At 41.5% G+C, this 18813-nt stretch overlaps 1 long non-coding RNA gene across 1 annotated transcript; it reads right to left on the bottom strand.

The window, feature by feature from the left end:
• Positions 1–4085: 4085 nt before the first annotated feature.
• On the bottom strand, positions 4086–18476 carry Gm36229 (predicted gene, 36229). The gene is made up of 3 exons (NR_152767.1): positions 18402–18476; positions 6770–6849; positions 4086–5785 (listed from the first exon to the last, which is right to left on the bottom strand). It is a non-coding gene; the product is annotated as a predicted gene, 36229 (long non-coding RNA).
• Positions 18477–18813: the final 337 nt, after the last annotated feature.

The following is an 18813-nucleotide window of genomic DNA, read 5'->3' as shown; positions in this document are numbered from 1 at the left end:
TAAAGGAACCTGGATATGAAATACAGCTGAAGAACACTGAAATGAAGGTGGATTAAATAAATTTTTAAAATTTTGCCAGGTTTGGTGATGCACACCCCAAATATCTGCATTTGGAGACCAGAGGCAGACGGATCACAATTTCAAAGCTTGCCAGACCTATGTAAGAGAGAGTCTGTTTCAAAATAAAACAAAAATTAATAACTGATGAGATGTTTTATTGTTAATGAAAACTACATTCCCCCATCTTTACTTTCGATGCTCTACCCAACCCTAAGCCTGCCATAGTGTAGTCGCATGGGATAGGCGCTGACTAGGGATTGGACTACAAGAAGGAAAAGGGTAATCTCCCAAGTATTGAAAACATTTCATTTATTTTTACATTAAATTAATTTGTTTTATTTCAGAGAGAGAGAGGAGAGAGAGAAGGTATGTGAACATGAATTTAGTGCCTGTGGCAGCCAGAGGCATTGGATTCCTGATACTAGACTTACAACTGTCTGAGTGAGACACATGGCACATGCTAGGAACTGAACTTGGGTCCACTCACGCCTAACTAACTTCTGAATCATCTCTCCAGCTTCATTTCCCCAGGTTTGTTTGTTTGTTTTAAATTTAGATGTTAAATCACATTTATAGTGTGCATTGAGGTGGATTTACTCGTTTCTTCATTGTGGAATAGGATGTCATGTAGCCCAGCCCGACGTCTCGATCTTTATGTAGCTGAGGATGACCTTGGACTTCTAATCTTCTTGATTCCACTTCTTGAGTAAAGGGATTAAGAACATTCACTATCAATCCAGTGGTGGTGGAGCACACCTTTAGTCCCAGCACTCAAGGCAGGTAGATCTAGGAGCTCAAGGCCAGCCTGCTCTACAGATTGAATTCCAGGACAGCCAGGACTACACAGAGAAACCTTCCCTTGAAAAACCAAACCAACCAACCAACCAACCAACCAACCAAACACCAAAAAGCCCCAAAACCCAAACCAATACAACAGCAAAAAACCTAATCAATCAAGCAACCACCACCACCAAAACAACAACAAAGTCAAACAAGCAACCCATTCTCTACTATCATGCCTGGTTTTATGTGGTACTGAAGATCAAACCCAAGGCTCCTCACAGTAGACACATGCTCTACCAATAAATGCATATCCCCAGCTCAGTTGCTTACCATTTTTTATACAAGTCTAAAGTTCATTTCAGTTTTTCTACATAAAGAGCAGATTTGAGTTTTCCTATTCCTTTTAAAAATAATGTTTATCATCTGTAATGTTTGATCACTAATTAAATATTATGTGTGTAAAGAGACACTTTACATCTTCCTCAAATCCCACTAACTCAGTAATTTTTAACCCGTGAGTTGTGGCCCCTTTGTGGGTTCAACAACTCTTTCACAGGGGTCACATATCAGATATCCTGCATATCAGATATTTATAGTAGGAAAATTACAGTTATGACATAGAAATAATTTTTTGGTTGAGGGTCACCACAACATGAGGAACTGTATTAAAGAGTCACAGATGTAAGAAGGTTAAGAACCACTGCTCTAACATAATAATAAAAGGAGAGAACACAGATAAACAATGACAGTTGTGGGCTGAGGATATCAGTTATCTATTACAGCATGAAAATTTCCCCAAAACTTTGTGTTTAACATATCAGCCATCTGTTCATGGTCCTTGGTCTGTGGCGGTCTCAGCCAAGAAATTCATCTCTATTTCCTTTGGTATAAAAAGGGGTTGCTTCAGTTGAAACAAGGTACCAGTTAACCGGGGCTGGTACACCATAAAGACATGTTTGCTCTCTCTCCATAGCCTGCTCAGAAGACAGTATCTGATGATTCCTCAGGCTTAAGAGCTCCAGAAATGCAGAACCAGAGCTGAGAAGGCTTTGTGAGAAGTCACAAATAGGTCTGCAGTCAAAGCAAGTCACAAGGTCAGCTTGAGCTTAGGGGGTGAAAAAATAGACTGTGCTTCTTGATCAAAGTGTCTAAAGCAATCCCATTGCCATTTTCAACCTAGTAGGGTTGTGCAATGCTTACTTGCTTTAGAAGATGTAAATATATAAAAGTGTGTACCTAAAGGCATGGCAAGCTGTGTTCTGCTTTTTTTTTTTCTCCTTCTCTAATTCCTTTAAACTATTCTCCAACTAAAAAATTGCATGGGAACATTTTCAGTTAGGTCAATAAGAGGAAACCACTTGGTAGGCACTACCCAGTTCAGAATAATAGAAAGTGATATAAAACAGAGCATTTTTTCTAGAAAAAAGTAAAAACTGTATTGTGCCAAAGCCTAGCGATCTATGGAGAGTCAATACGAAGAAAAGTAAAGGAATGTATTTCATCTGGACATGGGAAAGCACGCCAGTAATCCCAGTACATGGAAGGTGAAATTGGGAAGATCAGTAGCTCCAGATCTTCAGCTACATAGTGAAACTGAGGCCATCCTCGGCTATGGGAGACCTTGATCAAGAAAAAAATTAAAATTAATTAATGCCTTCAAGACTGAGCACAAGTTCTGGAATGCCATATTATATTTCATATTTTTGACTACTAGGTATAAGAGAACAGTTTTTATCTTCCGAATATGAGGTAATCCCACAGTAGAGGCTGAACTATATAGGATTCTCTTCTCTTCTTTCCTAATGAAACCCACAACTTCTTCATTCAGGTATTCAACCTGTCTTCCTGTACAGAAGTGACATTTCTTATCTGTTGCAAGAGACAGGCTAAGGAACCCTAACTTGAAACCTGTTTTGCATGAGAAAGAGTGAAGTGGGAATTTCTTGTTTTGTTGAAGACTCAGTTATGTCATGTGATGTTTTCTGGAAATTGTCTTCTGAGAGGATGTTTTGCTGAGAACAGACATGTGGTTTTTTGGAAGTTGTCTGGCAAAAGGGTGTGTGACACTTTGCTGGAGAGGACGCTTCAGAGGACACGTGATGTTTGGAAAGAGTGTAAGTATAACCCAACAGACAGTGGATGATGCTCTGGCATGGGTTCACCTTGCTTTCTTCGCTGAACTTCACTTGTCGTGACTTTGTAGAGAGAAACATGCCAAAGAACCTCTAAAGGTTTTCTGGCTGCTTCATGTTGCTTCAGCCGACTCTTGCTGATTGGTGGAGCCTTGTGGTTTCTTCGGGATCAAGCCACTGCTGCTGATTTGAGTGGACTGGACTGCTGACAATGGAGATTGGCATCACCCCAAAGAAATGGGTCTTTTAAACAGACCCATGTCCCTCTTGCCCTATTAAACATCTTACTCCACTACATTTGATCATCAGGCTATAAGGGAGGTTGAAACATGTAAGAACCCTTATCAAAGTAGGTTTTGAAAAATATAAGCCTATGAGAGAGAGAGAGAGAGAGAGAGAGAGAGAGAGAGAGAGAGAGAGAGGAGAAACGAGGAGACAAAGGGACAGACAGACAAAGGGACAGACAGATAAACACACACAGACAGACAAAAAGACAGAGACAGACAGAGAGAGAGAGACAGAGATAGAGAACGTGAGCAAATCACTCTGAATTGAAGTTTTTGGATTCTATGACCCTGGAGATTGTCTCACTTCTAGCCACAACCAAGGATGTGCCATGCTCAGATAGCTAACTCTATATCCATTTTGGGTTCTCACCTAAGAACGTTATAAAGAAGATAGAATATGGTAATTGGGGAGAAGCCAGAACCTTCACAGAACCCTCTGCTGCAGCCTATTATTACAGTGTAATTCTTTGTGTGTGTTTCTGAAAAAAAAAAAACCCTGCTTTTCAGAGCATCTAGTTTTATTATTTGTAGTTAAAATGACCCTCCTGTCTGATGATGTTCCTGTCTCATGTGAGGATTCCTCAACCTCTTGCCTGAGAGCAGTTTAAAAGGAAAGTCAATTCCACCCACTACTCACATGCACCATCTCCGAAGATCACATGACCTGTCAGCAGATTCAGATCTCCATATGGCTTAGGAGATCACTCACTGAAGCAATTTGAAAAATTACTAATTTATGTAGGTGAAACATGAAGAATATATGTGGTAATAGATTCTGAGAATATGGGACCAAGGAAGGAAGAACACAGCCAGAGGCCGGATAGAATTTGTCAAGATGGATCCCAGAGATTATAGATTTAATGTTCTAGTTTAAGCAGTTGGAAGTTGTTTAAATTCTTTCTTTAAGTCTTTAAATTGGAAGTTGTTTAAATCCATGAACTGTGCTCAGTTGTGCCCATTCTATATATATAGGAGCTAGAGAAGCCACATATTTCTTATTATACTATAAGAAAAAGAATTTAAACACTGTTGAAGGCAAGACTGGGTGAGGTTATCACATGTGAAAATTTAATCTATCCTCAAATGTTCTTCTTCCTGGAGAAAGAGGAAGAAATATTTAAAAGAATTTCTATACCAAAAGGTTGTGACTTGTGTTGGGGTAAGCAAGGCCCAGTTTCTTTAAAAAGCTCTTTTAGAGTTCTTTTCCCTAGGTTGGAGTTCTCTTCCCCATAGTGGGTGTTTGGAAGAGCTCCCAGTATTAACACTTGTATCAAGGTGGGAGAAGGCAGCACCTCACTGTCAGTTAAGGTCAGCATGCTGTCCCTAACAATTGTGGTAGAGCAGCTGGCATGATATTTAAAGTGACATAGTCCTCAAAACTCTCTGGAAGGCTTCTTCAGATGATAGAGTTACAGTGATCAAAATCGATAGGTATAATTTATTTGCCTAATAAAACACACTCCAGGAGCAGTGGTTCTTAAATTCAGTAGGCCCTGGTGTTGGCTCTCTTGTACTTGTCTTACTGGCTTGCCAGTGAGTTTTGCAAGCACCTAAGTTCATATCTTAATACTCTTGATACTTTAACTCTGTAAGGTGTTCTGGTGTTCCAGGCTAAGAGGAAGGTCCAACTGGTCCAGGTTGCAACTTTCCATATGGTTCTTGGGACAATTTGGTGCTTAAAAGCCAAATAATAATATGAAAAGACTACATTATCAGATGTACTACACCATGTCCCTGAGCCATTACCACATTATTTGCCCTTGTATCTGGGCATAGTATTTGGGATAAATGATCTCAATCAATAACAGGACTTTGGCAGTCACCAATACACCAAAGGCTAACACAGCCATCATGATAAAAAAACAACTTAGTGAAGGCTCAAGAGTACAACTTCACAGACAAAGCAGTGGGTCAAAAGGTACTCTGTCATACTTCTGTAGCGGTAGCTTTAGCTACACTGCTTTCAGCTCCTGGTGAGTCACAGGTGTGTACCTGCCCAGGAGCTATTTCGGATCTGCCAATGAAAGACACACACACACACACACACAATCACTGTTGCATTTTTCAGTATATCCTTGGGAAATCTTGGGGTAGAGTCATGGTATACTTCTAGTGTTGTCCCCCATATTTGTTTGATGGGCAACAGTGAGCTTTAAGAAAATTCCGGAGGGGGTGGTGGGAACTGGAGAGATAGCTCAGTGATTAAGAGCACTGGCTACTCTTCCAAAGGTCCTGAGTTCAATTCCCAGCAACCACATGGTGGCTCACAACTATGAGCTTGGTAATGAGATCTGATGCCCTCTTCTGGTGTGTCTGAAAATAGCTACAGTGTACCTATATACATTAATAAATAAATCTTAAAAAAAAAATTCTAGGGGACAACCATGATTCCAGCTGAGAAGAAGTTTGTTCTTCAAGTATGTAGATCGTCAAATGAAGTTTCCTTATCCAATGTGGTTTGCACACACTAGAATACTGATTGCAGCTTTTAGAAGGGCAATCTTCTTTTCTTTCTCTCTGCTTCTGTAAACAGAGAAACAAACATGAGAAGCAGTTTGCTTTTGCTTTCAAGAAGAGAAATGTGTATTTCAACTTAGGCTTATGCCAACTCTCTGTGCTACAAATTGGTCCACAGGAATTGGTTGTCCCTTCATTCTGGCTGCACTGAGAAGAATGTGCTGATGAGATCAGACAGCAGGAGGAGGCTGTTATTTTTAGATTAAGACCAAGCGTGTCAGAAAGGGAAAATAAACCCCATGGAAATACAGTGAATTTTCTTGGGGTGTTGTATTGTATGACATGCATTGAACTTCTCCAATGTCAAGGACAGTTTGTTTCCAAATCTAGAAAATAAACATACTATGATTGATGCTCTTTTTGGAGTTTGGAAATAACACATAGAAGTCTTTACGACTCTCAGCTATTCTCCCCAGTGATCTGACAGCTTTGGGGCTCAAAAAAAAAAAGCTATTTAGATTGTTCAAGCCATAACTGTTCCGTATAGCTCTTAGGACTCATAGCATTCAAAAGCTAAATGCGAAGGTGGAAATATAGTATCCAAAGTCCCTTCATGGGAAACCATCAGTGTGTTAGATCACAACCCTCTTCACTGAGCAGTCACTCTTCGGAGAAATAGCTCCTAACTATGGGACCTGATAGAAACCAGGCGACTAGGAAACATAATCTGCCTGGCTTACGCGGGATGTTATCTAATCCACCTGGTTGCAAAGTCAGGCACATCTGAAATGGAAATAGTATATGAGTAAGTGCATCTGAGCTGGCCTGGCAAGCTCAGGTTTCACACTGATGGATCATCTTGCTCAAGTTTCTAGGCATGCCACTCTTGTCCCTTATGCAACTACCGAGTCCTCATGAATACTTCTTCACTGTCAGTTAACCGAAGGAAAAGAAAGACCTAGCATAGTTTATTTATAGCTTTAGGCAGTAAGCAGGAACCACAAAAGGAAAAAAAAAAAAAGCAAGTCTTATAGATTGCAGTGGCCTTACTTAGTCCTCTTCTGCTCTGTTATGGACTGAAATTCCTCCAGCAGGTAGAACATGGAGTGACACCTTGTCTTTGCTTTTCCCTGAAAAAGAGACACAGTATGACAGGTGTCACAAATGGTTTGGTTAAATTGTCATGAACATGAAGAGAATAAGAGGATTTGAGACAAGAGGAGGCAGAAACTGTAACTGCATGGTCTCAAAAACTGGACTGTGCTGTGGTGACTTTCACTACAGACTCACCCTGTAGTCCAGGCTGCCCTAGAACTATGACCCTTTTACCTCAGTCCCTTCAAATGCTGTGACTGATAATGCACCAACAAGCTTGACCCCAGTGAGTGTCTCTAGTTATTAAAATGAAAATATGAAGAACTCTCCTCAGCCTTTAGGTGTTCCTGTGTGAAGATGTGCTGCTAGGAAGAGCTGTAGCTTCCCGCAACTATGAAATAAAATAAGATAACACATCCAAGACGGCAAAGCAACAAGATGGGACGAGCTTGAGTAATCTAATTAGCTGCATCTTGAGATCCTATCCAAGGACTCCCTACTATATAGTACAAACTATTGCTCAAATGAACTACTCAAGGTTTTCATTTTCTCTGTGGACAGACAGACAGTCAGACAGACAGACAGAAAGATCATTAGTACTTGATAAAAGCTCTACAAACTCATAAGCATAATGTACAGACATCCTCACACATACACACCCCCCGCCCCAGGGCTAACTCACAAAGTTCTACAGTTACTTGGATATTGATGATTCACAAGCTCAACAGTATGAACTTGCGATTCCTATTATGCATTATCACTGCTGAGGGACTAGTTGCTATGAAAGTAGTAAAACATGAGCTTTTAATACACCATTATACTCCAGAGGACCAGCCAGTCAGAGTAGTGGGTTAATTTACTGGCTTCCTACAATCATAGAAAAGACACACATACACACACACAAAATCCCTACTGTATTGGAATTTTTTTTTCTGGATTTGGATTTTATCTTCCTCTCTGATATTCATAACTATTCTAAGCATACTAAACAGGTCCCAAATAGTCCCCGTTTACTGCTGCTACTCTGGTAATTAGTAGCTCCACAGCTCTCAACAGTGTCTCAGTTTGGATGAAAAGACCCTGTCATGGTGTCTTGTGTGGGTTATTTCTTACCTAAAATTGATTCTACAGTGAATAAGCAGTAAAACTCCCAGGCCCTTCCTCAGAAGAAGAAACAGAGGCAGCTCTAAGCCAAATTGCAAAATGGAAAAAATGTACTCTGGACCATGATACAGATGCTAAGCCAGTGGTTTTCAAAAGGTGATCCCAAGACCAACAATATCAACAGTTGTTATATCCCACCCTGGAGAAGCTGACTTAGAAAGCCAACCATCTGGAATTTATATCCAAAGACAGCAGTCTAAAAATTCCTGATAGTAATAAAACAGTTTCTTAAAATGAGTGTGGTTGGCTGAGTGTGGCAACCTGGAACAATCCCACTTTAGCTTAATTGTACAGTTGGGAACAGAGAGCTATCTCAGATTCAGTTTATTATGATATTCCCAGGATTCCTTTGGCAGACAAGGGAATAAAAGCAGAGAATGGAAATTGTAGAATTTTTGAAACCTAAAAACAAAACAAATAGTAAAATATTAAAATTAGTATCTCTGTTAGGGTTTTACTTCTGTGAAGAGACACTATGAACAAGGCAACTCTTATAAAGGACATTTAATTGGGGCTGGCTTACAGTTCAGAGGTTCAGTATATTATCATCATAGCAGGAAGCATGGCAATAGCCAGGCAGACATGGTGCTGGAGAAGGAAATGAGAGTTCTACATCTTGATCTGATTACAGCCACGAGAGACTGACTCCCAAGCAGCTAGGAGGAAGCTCTCTCAAAGCCCACCCCCACAGTGATATACTTCTTCTAACAAGGTCACACCTACTCTAACAAGGCCAAACCTCTTACTAGTGCCACTCCCTGGGCCAAGCAAACCATCATAATTAGTTAAACCTGATATATTTGATATCATTTACATGTTAGACAGAAAATGTTTCACCCAGAACATGCTGAGACATTGTTTCATACTCCCAGTTCACGTCATCATAAAGATTGCCTTTAGCTATGTGTTGCAGTTCGTGCCTGTCTTCCCAGAGTGTGGATACTGAACAGGAGGATCATGAATTCAAGTCTAGCCTGGTCTATACAGTGACTACCAGGCCAGCCTCCACAGCAGTGGTTCTCAACCTTTCTAATGCTGTGACATTTCAATACATTCCTCATGTAATGGTGATTCCCCAGCCATAAAGTTCATTTCATTGCTACGTCATAACTGTAATTTTACTGTTATGAATCATAATGTAAGTATTTTTAGAGATAGAGGGTTGCCAAAGGTGTTGAGACCCACAGACTGAGAACTGTTTGCTCTGGAGTCAGTGAGACACAGCTTCAAAAACAAAAATCCAAGGGCAAGGAAGAGGAGAAGGGGAAAGGGAAGGGAAAGGGGAAGGAGGAGAAGGAGAAGGGGAAAGGGAAGGGAAAGAAGGAGAAGGAGACAGAGAAGGAGAGGGAGAAGGAGACAAAGAAGGAGACGAAGGAGGAGGAGGAGGAGGAGGAGGAGGAGGAGGAGGAGGAGGAGGAGGAGGAGGAGGAGGAGGAGGAGAAGGAGGAGGAGGAGGAGAAGGAGAAGGAGAAGGAGAAGGAGAAGGAGAAGGAGAAGGAGAAGGAGAAGGAGAAGGAGAAGGAGAAGAAGAAGAAGAAGAAGAAGAAGAAGAAGAAGAAGAAGAAGAAGAAGAAGAAGAAGAAGAAGAAGAAGAAGAAGAAGAAAGAAGAAGAAGAAGAAGAAGAAAGTCGCTTTAAGTGAATAGAACAAAGCAGTAGGAGAGGACCAGAAAGTTGATAAACCTGGGACAAGAACCACACACAGGGCTGTGAAATGGCTCAATGGGCAATGGCTTTGCTGCCAACCCTGATGACCTAAATTTAAGTCCTAGAACCCACTTCCTGGAGAGAAAAAAACCAACTCCTGTGGCCTGTCCTCTGGCCTCTACAGGCATGCTGTGGAATGCAAGAACATACACAGTAAACGTTTTATGTGAATGAATGTTCTCATAGTCTGGTCCTTTGGAAGTCCCTTGTCACCATGTCTTAGCATGAATTATAAAACCAACAGTCATATTCATAAGCACATTGCCATAAGCACGTAAGTTGCTGTCTTGGTGTTTCTATTGCTGTGATAAGACGGCATGACTAGGACAACTCTTATAAAGACAAACATTTAGGTGGGGCTGGCTTACAGTTTCAGAGGCTCAGTCCATTATTGTTGTGGCAGGAAGTATGGCAGCAGGCAGGAAGATAGATGTGGTGCTGCAAAAGGGGCTGAGAGTTCTACATCCAGATTGGCAGACAGCAGAAGACTGTGAGCCACATTAGGCATAGCTTGATTTAGGAGGTCTCACTCCCACAGTGACACAACAAAGCCACATATAATGCTATGCCTCCTAATAGTGACACTCCTTATGGGCCTATGGGGTCATTTTTATTCAAAATATCACAGTTGTTCATGTTATCACCATAGTTCTTAATTTCTAGATTTCTCTGCCCCATAAGAAATCAAATGACACCAAGAACTACTTAAATTTGTTTCCAGCCCCATTGTATAAATAGATTTTTCTCTATCCTCTCATTTTTAAGAGAATCAGAGTTTTTAGAACATATTTCTCTCTGAACAACTTAAATCAGCCAACAGTTGAGAGTTTAAGGTTTGAAAGCAAGAGAATGTCCATATAAAGTTCAGATTTCTTTACCAAACAAGAGCCTTAAAAGTACTGTATGGGGTTCAACAAGAGGTCTCAGTGTTTAAGAGTACCACTAAACTTTATGACCTTGAGTTCCATTCCCAGAACCTACATGGTAGAAGGCAAGATAGACTCCTGTAAATCATTGTTTGACCTACACACACACAGACACACCACACACACACACACACACAGACACACCACACATACACAGACACACACAGACACACCACACACACACAGATACACCACACACACACAGACACACACAGACACACACCACACACACCACACACACACACACACACACACACACACACCACACACCACTCACCACACACACACCACACACACATACCACACACACACACAAATATAATAAAAGTTTACAGAGCAATATGTGAAGTTGCATGCATGTTCTCTTTTTGGTATGAAGTTGGAGATTCATTATTTTGCATGAGTTTTTTTTTTATGTTTAAATTTGACAATAACTTGCAATGAAATTAAAACACATAAATCACAGATTTAATCTGGCTCCCCCAGAAGGCAGAGGCTGAGATATAGCTGGTGGTTATATTTAAAGAGGTGGTTCCTGGAAAGAGGAGGTAGGAAACCGGAAGAGTGAGTCAGGAGAAAAAGATGCCAATCAAAAAAGAATGAGTGTTTGCTAAAAGTGGGGACTGGGTTTAATTGCTGCTGCAACATCTACGGCTTTCTATATAGAGATGAAGTAGGACTCCCATGTTCCTCCACAGCTGGTATGTCATGGGGAACAGGAGCATGGCTCTGAAGGGACACACACACAACACAGGGGCACAGGAGAGGCTTGAGGCAGAGAACACAATTCCCTTGTCATCTGTCAGTATGGTGAAGTGAAGCTCCTGAGAGCTAGAGACTGTAGCAGATAGCATGTGACCGAGGCCACCAAAAGCATAGTAGTGTGGCTGCAAGAACTCCACACATCAACCACATGTGAGGACAATTCTGATATGGATTTATGTATCAGTTCAGCAGATTTAATGAGCATTGGCACACACGTGAAGTTCTGCAGAAAAGAAGAAAAAAAAGATGGAAGTGCCTACCTCTTTGATCTTGCGTTCTGGTTAGAGGCAGCCAAAGACAGATTCTTCTGTTACAAATGCAGCAAATGTACATGGTGGGGTAATGGCAAGAGAAACTCGGCCATTCTTTCAGGTCCATTAGCTTTTAAAGACTCACTCACATTAACTGCACTTCAGGAAAGACCTGAACGGAGCGCAGTGAGCTGGATGAAGGTTAGGAAAGGGAATTCTTGGCTGTGGGAATAACTAGCCTATCAGATCCCAAGGTTAGGATAAACACCTCAACATGAGGGAAGTCGAGGGAGAGGCCTGGAAGGGACTGGAGGGAAGCATCTCTTCAGAGGCTGACAGGCCTGGCCTCATGGGCTGCTCCAGGGCCGGGGTGGGGGAGACACTGGGACGTGTGCAAAGACAATACCAGTCACAGAGTTCTTTTTTCAAAAGCCTCCTCTGCCCCTGCTCCTGTGAAGGTTTTATGCCCCAGTGTAGGGGAATGCCGGAGCCAGGAAGCAGGAGTGGGTAGACTGGTGGGCAGGGGGGAGGGGGGAAGAGATAGGGGGTTTTCGGAGTGGAAACTAGGAAAGGGGATAACATTTGAAATGTAAATAAAGAAAATATCTAGTAAAATAAAAGTCTCCTCTGTAAACATGGTTTCTAGAGTTGTGGAGCATGAGATACATTTTTGGATTTTTATATAAATTAATACTCCTTCCAGTCCACATTTTGCTCTAAAAGCCAGTATATGTTACACAGAGACCTCATACAACTATTCTTGGCACCCTTATTCAAAATAGCCACAAAAAAAACAAAAAAAAACAAAAACAAACCCTCAGAGCCAACAAAAATACCCATCACCAATGAATGGAAATGCAAACTCTACCCTTAAGCATGTGTTCATATCATTGAAAACATACCTAGCAAGAAAAAGAAATATAGAGGTATGTCACACATGAATGAACATAAGAACATGCTAAATGAGAGCCCAGCATGGCTGGCTCATGCCTGTAATGGCAGCACTTTGGAGGCAGAGGTAGGAGATTCACAAGTCGGAGGCCAACCTGCTCTCCATAGCGAGTTCCATGTTTGCCAGGGCTACATAGCAAGGCACTATCTTTTAAGAAGCGGAGTGCAGACATCCAAGCAGAGAAACAGATATTGCATGATTCTATTTATATGAAATGTCCAGAAAAAGAAATCTATATATGGAGAAAACGGAGTAGTGATTGCCTGCGTCTGGGAGTAGGAACAGAGATGAATTGTAAAGGGACAAGGGCATCTTTCAGGGACCATGGACGTGGTCCAGAATGGACTGTGGCGATGATTACACAACACAGCAAAACTGCCACACCTCCTTAAGTTATGCACTTACCATGTGCGATCTTTTAAAGTGTTTAGAGTTGGAAGTTCAAGAAATAGACTCGGGAGGCACAGGCAGGCCGATTTCTGAGTTCGAGGCCTGCCTGGTTTACAAAGTGAGTTCCAGGACAGCCAGGGCTATACCGAGAAACCCTGTCTCGAAAAAAAACCAAAAAAAAAAAAAAAAAAGAAAGAAAGAAAGAAATAGTTTCCTTTGGTTTAATTGGAGACAGACTATTTGGTTTGGTTTCAGGACAGTTAAGTGTTTTAAAAATCATAGTATATCGGTCACTCTTCTACCTTAACTGCAATTTGTGTTAAATTGTTTTTCCTGCTTGCTGACACTCCCCTTCTCTCCTCTCCTTTCCCCTCCCCTCCTTTCCTCTCCCCTCTCTTCTTCTTCCCTCCCCCTCTTTCCCTTTATCCTTTTCTGCCTGTCTGCCTTCCCTGTTTTCTCTTTTAGACACTTGCTTACTCAGCATCTTTGCCACTGAGCCACACCTCTACCCCTTCTTTTTGGTATATTCTTAAAATTGAGAGTAAAATTATAGTTATATGTAGGAAGATGTAAATTTTCTCCTCAGTATAGAAAAATGACCTAAAAAGCATGCCTTCCCAGGAAGTGTGTAATGCTGGAAGTAATTAGCATAGTGGTACCCATTAAGGGCAGCGTTTGCTTCTTATCTGACAAACTAAAGGATTTTCAGTTCCTTTGAAACTCAACTTAAAGGAACCGAGGCACAGAGCATCTTGCTGTGTTCTGTGAGATCATGAGGTCATGGGTTACTTGCTGTCTTCAGGGAGAGAGGCTGCAGCACCAAGGCAGGAAGGGGCTGGGCAGCCCTATGGGGAGCCATGTAGGAAGAAACAAAGCTGAGCTTTTATTCCACTCACCCGCCCTAGGAGAGTTTGCTGCAGCTTCAACATACTGCTAAGTTTCATGCATACTTCTTAAGATACGATAATGAAAACCAAGATCATAAGGAACAAAAACTGCATTAAATAGAAGGTAGACTTTCCCAGTGTAAGCTGGGGAACCTTGTCCCAGCACAGAAGGTTTATTTTCATGCTTCGATTTTTTTTTTCTTTTTTGAGTAGGCTGCTATAGAAAAGGGTGTGGAGTTTGTTTTAGCTCCAGTCTCCACATCCTGTGTAAAACATTTGGAATAGATGTTTAGCATAGATATGAAACCATTGGGGAAAACCAAACAAAAGAAAATGTTATCATGAAAAATTAAACACTACTTTTCCACACAGTGCTTTTAAAAGCACGGTCAATGCAGCAAGGTACTTTGGCAACATAGGTATCTCTGGGTCCTGAATCTAGTTATCCTTAAAAACGAACCTGTAACTTTTGCCCATGGGTGCAGACATAGATGCTAGTAAGCAGGTTGATACTCTGTCAACTTACTGTTTAATGCCAATTTATAATTATATTAATTTAATTGACTTAATAATTAAACTCAATTAATTTAATGTCAATTTTATATTATTACATCTTGTCTGGCAGGTTGGTTTTGCGGTCATCGAGGTCACAGCTGGTAAAGACCACTGGTAACATAGCTCACCACTAGCTTGAATCATTGGCTCTTTAAAAACTAGACGTTAGGGAGGAAGACGCCAGCTCAGCTCCAGCCTGGTTTCTCTCTACCACTAAAGTGAATCATATCTTCTTCTAGTTCTGAAGCCAACCAAGGGACCAGAAAAAACTCTGTATCACTGTAGGAGCCTTTGGGGACTTCCCTGACCAACTTCTTTGGAGGCATCTCACAGCTGGGCATGGGAAAGGCTACTCTCAGCCTTAATCCTAGAAGTCTCCCTTTGCAGTGAAGATGGCATTTACATTGCCCCCTCTAAGCCTCAGGAAACACTGCAGAGGAGGGGGTGGGAAGTATGTAAGAGAGTGAAGGGCTGTGAAATGCAGGTTCTCTGTACACAAAGGTTGTGTCTTAGTTAGGGTTTCATTGTTTTGAAGAGACACCATGACCATGGCAACTCTTAAAAAGGAAAATATTTAATTGAGGCTGGCTTACAGTTCAGAGGTTCAGTCTATTATCATCAGAGTGGGAAGCTTGCTTTCACGCAGGCAGACAGGATGCTGGAGAATGAGCATCTACACCTTGATCTTAAGGCAACATGGGAAAGACTGAGCTACACTAGACTTAGTTTGAGCGTAAATGAGACCTCAAAGCCTGCCCTCACAGTGACATACTTCCTCCAGCAAGGCCACACCTACTCCAAAAAGGCCACACCTCTTAATAGTGCCACTCCCTATTGGCTAAGCATTCAAGCACATGAGTCCATAGGGGCCATTCATACTCAAATCACCACCCATTGTAATCATGAATTCACAGCAGATGTGGTTACTCATCCTGGGCCTGAACCTGAGAACAGCCAATCTCAAGGGCAAGGGGACCTTCCCCTTATTGCTGAACCAACAGTCGCTGACAGGATGGAAGTGAGGGGATCATTATCTTTATCTTTAGTTGGGTACCCAATGGTGAGCCTACTCGACTCTTACAGAGAGCCCCAGACCCATAATCACACATGTGTGGCCCTGGGTAAATGCTGTAGGTCACACTACAAAAATGAATAGACAGGAATGTGAGACAGAGATTTGTAAGGAAGTGCAATGGCTAGACAGGGGTGGTACAGGAGTGGAAGAAGGTATGGGGGAGGGTGTTTTCTCTCTCTCTCTCTCTCTCTCTCTCTCTCTCTCTCTCTCTCTCCCCTCCCCTCCCCCTCTCTCTCTCCCTCTCTCTCCCTCTGTGTGTGTGTATGTGTGTGTGCAATTGTCAGAGAACAAATTTAATCAATTATTAAATTTTGAAGAAAAAAGTCCCATAAAAATGTCTCATTCGATAGAAAGCTCTTCTCCAGAGGCAAGTAGGTCATGAAGCAACACTTGTCTCTGTACTCCATAGGCCCATATTTGCAAGGAAGAGCCAACTAATCTCAGGATGTTTACAGAGTTGAATGTGTTTCTTGTTTCTGTTTTGAAACTAAAATATAATTACATCATTTTCCTCACCCTGTTTCCTCTCTCCAGCCCCTCCCATACACCCCCACCACCAGCCTTGCTGTCTTTCAGACTCATGGGTTCTTTTTCTTTGTTTTAGACATACATTCCTAAATATATAAATGCAACATTCTCAGACCATATAATGTTCCTTGTGTGTATACGTGTGTGTACTTGTGAAATTTCAGGGCTGACTTCCTGGTCAGTTGCCTGCAGTTCTCTGTCATGACTGGGGGACCTGGGAGATATTCCCTTTCTGTGTTAGCATGTCTGTTGGTGTCATCCGTGCTCAGGTCTTGTTTAGGCAGCCATATTGGCGAGACTCCCTGGGAATGGCTTTCCTGATATTTATAGGAGATGCAGCCTCATGGTTGATGGAGATATTTATGTCCTGCCTTTTAATTAGCTACTATATACTTTACAGAGGACACTTTGCACGGCAATCAATAAAAGTCAATATGATTTTCTTGTGAATGTCTTTGTGGCACAGGCTTTCAGTGTAGCTCAATAATGAAGTGCTTGCCTAGTGTGTGTGAGGCTGTAGGTAACCACATACACAAAACACCTCCAAACAACAAACTAAAAACACTTAATAGCCAGGTGTGATAAGCATGTAACTAAAATACAAGCACTTTGGGGTATAAACGTGGAGGCAGGAGGATCTGTATTCTAGGCTATCCTAGACTGGACAGCAAGACACTATCTCAACAAACGAATGCTATGGATATAGCTAAGCAGTGGGGAGCTTGTCTAGCATGCATGAAACTTAGGGTTTGGTCCTCAGTACAGCCACTAATAGAATAATAAAATATATGCTTCATACTCTTTTGTGTTAGAACTCGAAAGATGTGAGGAGAAGGAACTCTACCAGCTTGTCTTGAAAAGATTAGATTCTCCTAACTAGGCATAGTGGCACACCTGTAGTTATGGAGGCAGGCAGGAAAGCTGCAAGTTTGAGACCAGTCTGGCTACACAGTGAGTTCTAGGACAGGGTAAAGACAGCCTTGGAGTGCAGGGGTGTATGGAGGAGTTTGAAGGGAGGAAAGGGAGAATTTTAATTAAATTATAATTAAAAAAAATAAAACAATGAAAGGCATTTACAAACTCAGACATACTCAGTGAAAATGTTAGTTCTCATGTTTGTTTAACTATAGTATAAGATTCCTCAAAATCATCTTTTCAGGAATCTTTGGAAAAATTCAGTTTGGATTTTATAAGTAGTTGCTTCTGGGAAGCTTCCAGGACTCTACTGCTCCCATTAGTAATCACTACCCAGTTCCTACTTGTTAACCTTACTGCCTGATAAAAACTAGTGCTCTTCCAAGGCCAAGCCACACTTCTCTGTTTGATTACTCCAGTGTCCTTATCCCAGTGTGGTTATTATTACCACTATGGAATTTCAAGAATGATGTAAACATCTACATCCAGACTCTGGACACATTTCTATATTGGAACTGTGAATGCCAAAAATAACGTTTTGGTACAGAGTACTTGTTATACAAAATCAAAAATTTAGGGCAACATTAGCGTGTGTGTGTGTGTTTGTGTGTGTGTGTGTGTGTGTGTGTGTGTGTGTGTGTGTGTGTGTGAGAGAGAGAGAGAGAGAGAGAGAGAGAGAGAGAATCTTATTTCCATATAAAGTTTTAATGTTTAGCCAGGTATGGTGGTACATGATTATTATCTCAGCAATGGGGGAAAAAAAAAACAGGGGGATCAGGAAGATCAAGAATTCAAGGTCATCTTGGGCTAATGAATTTGAAACATCTTAAATTACATGAGTTTCACTTTAAGTGTGTGTGTGTGTGTGTGTGTAATAGCACTTTAAGATATTGTATTAATTACTTGTGTTACTTTTTTAATGAAATACCTGACAAAAGCAATGAAAAGAAGGAGGAGGAAGGAAGGAAGGAAGGAGGAAAGGAGGGAGGCAGAGAGAGAAGGGTAAGGAAGGAGAAAGGGAGAAAAGGAGGAAAGAAGGAGGAAGAAAGGAAGGAGGAAGGAAGGAAAGAGGAAGGGAGAGAGGCAGAGAGAGGGGGTAAGAAAGGAAGGAGAAAGAAAGGAAGGAGGAGGAAGGAAGGAGGAAGAAAGGAAGGAAAGCAGAAGGAAGAAAGGAAAGAGGAAGTGAGGAAGAAGGAAAAAAGGAAGGAGGAATGAAGGAAGGGAGGGAGGAACAGAGGAACGGTAGGTTTATTTCATCTCACAGTATAAGAATATTATCGACCATGATAGGGAAGATGTTGTGGGAAATAATTAGAAAAAAAAAAAAAAAGAAAAAAGTCAAGCTTCCCACACTACTGCTAGGCACCAGCAATTCTGCCCCATGGAGCCTAGCTGGGCATACTATGCTGTCCTACCTTTCTCTTTTGAACCCAGAAGAGCCACTGCGTGAAGGAAAACGTAACATAAACTTACTTTAGAAATGGTAACTCAAGGCCTCTAACCCTCTCCTTCATTTTCCGCCATCCAACCCGGAAGTCCCGCCTATTTGCCCAGTGATTGGCGCCTTTATTCATTAGAGGATTGGTTCACAAGAAGTCACCTGAGTAAGTGACTCACTCCTTGTCTGCAACCCCTCCCAGGAGAGCGGAATTACTGTCAAAATACAAACAGCGTTCACAACAGGAAGGTGACAGAGGCTTAAGGCAACTGGTCACATTGCATCTTCAGTCCACAAGTAGAAACCTTGAATACTACCACTCTTTCTTCTTTTTGTCCAGTCTATGACCCCCGGAACATGGGATGGTGCTGTTTATATTTAGGATGGGCCTTTCTACATCAATTATTCTAATCTTAAAGTTCCCTCACAGGCATGCTTAGAGACTTG

This window comes from Mus musculus, chromosome 10, assembly GCF_000001635.26.
Source record: "Mus musculus strain C57BL/6J chromosome 10, GRCm38.p6 C57BL/6J".
Lineage (NCBI taxonomy): Eukaryota > Metazoa > Chordata > Mammalia > Rodentia > Muridae > Mus > Mus musculus.
This window is presented reverse-complemented; position numbering and strand designations above follow the sequence as displayed.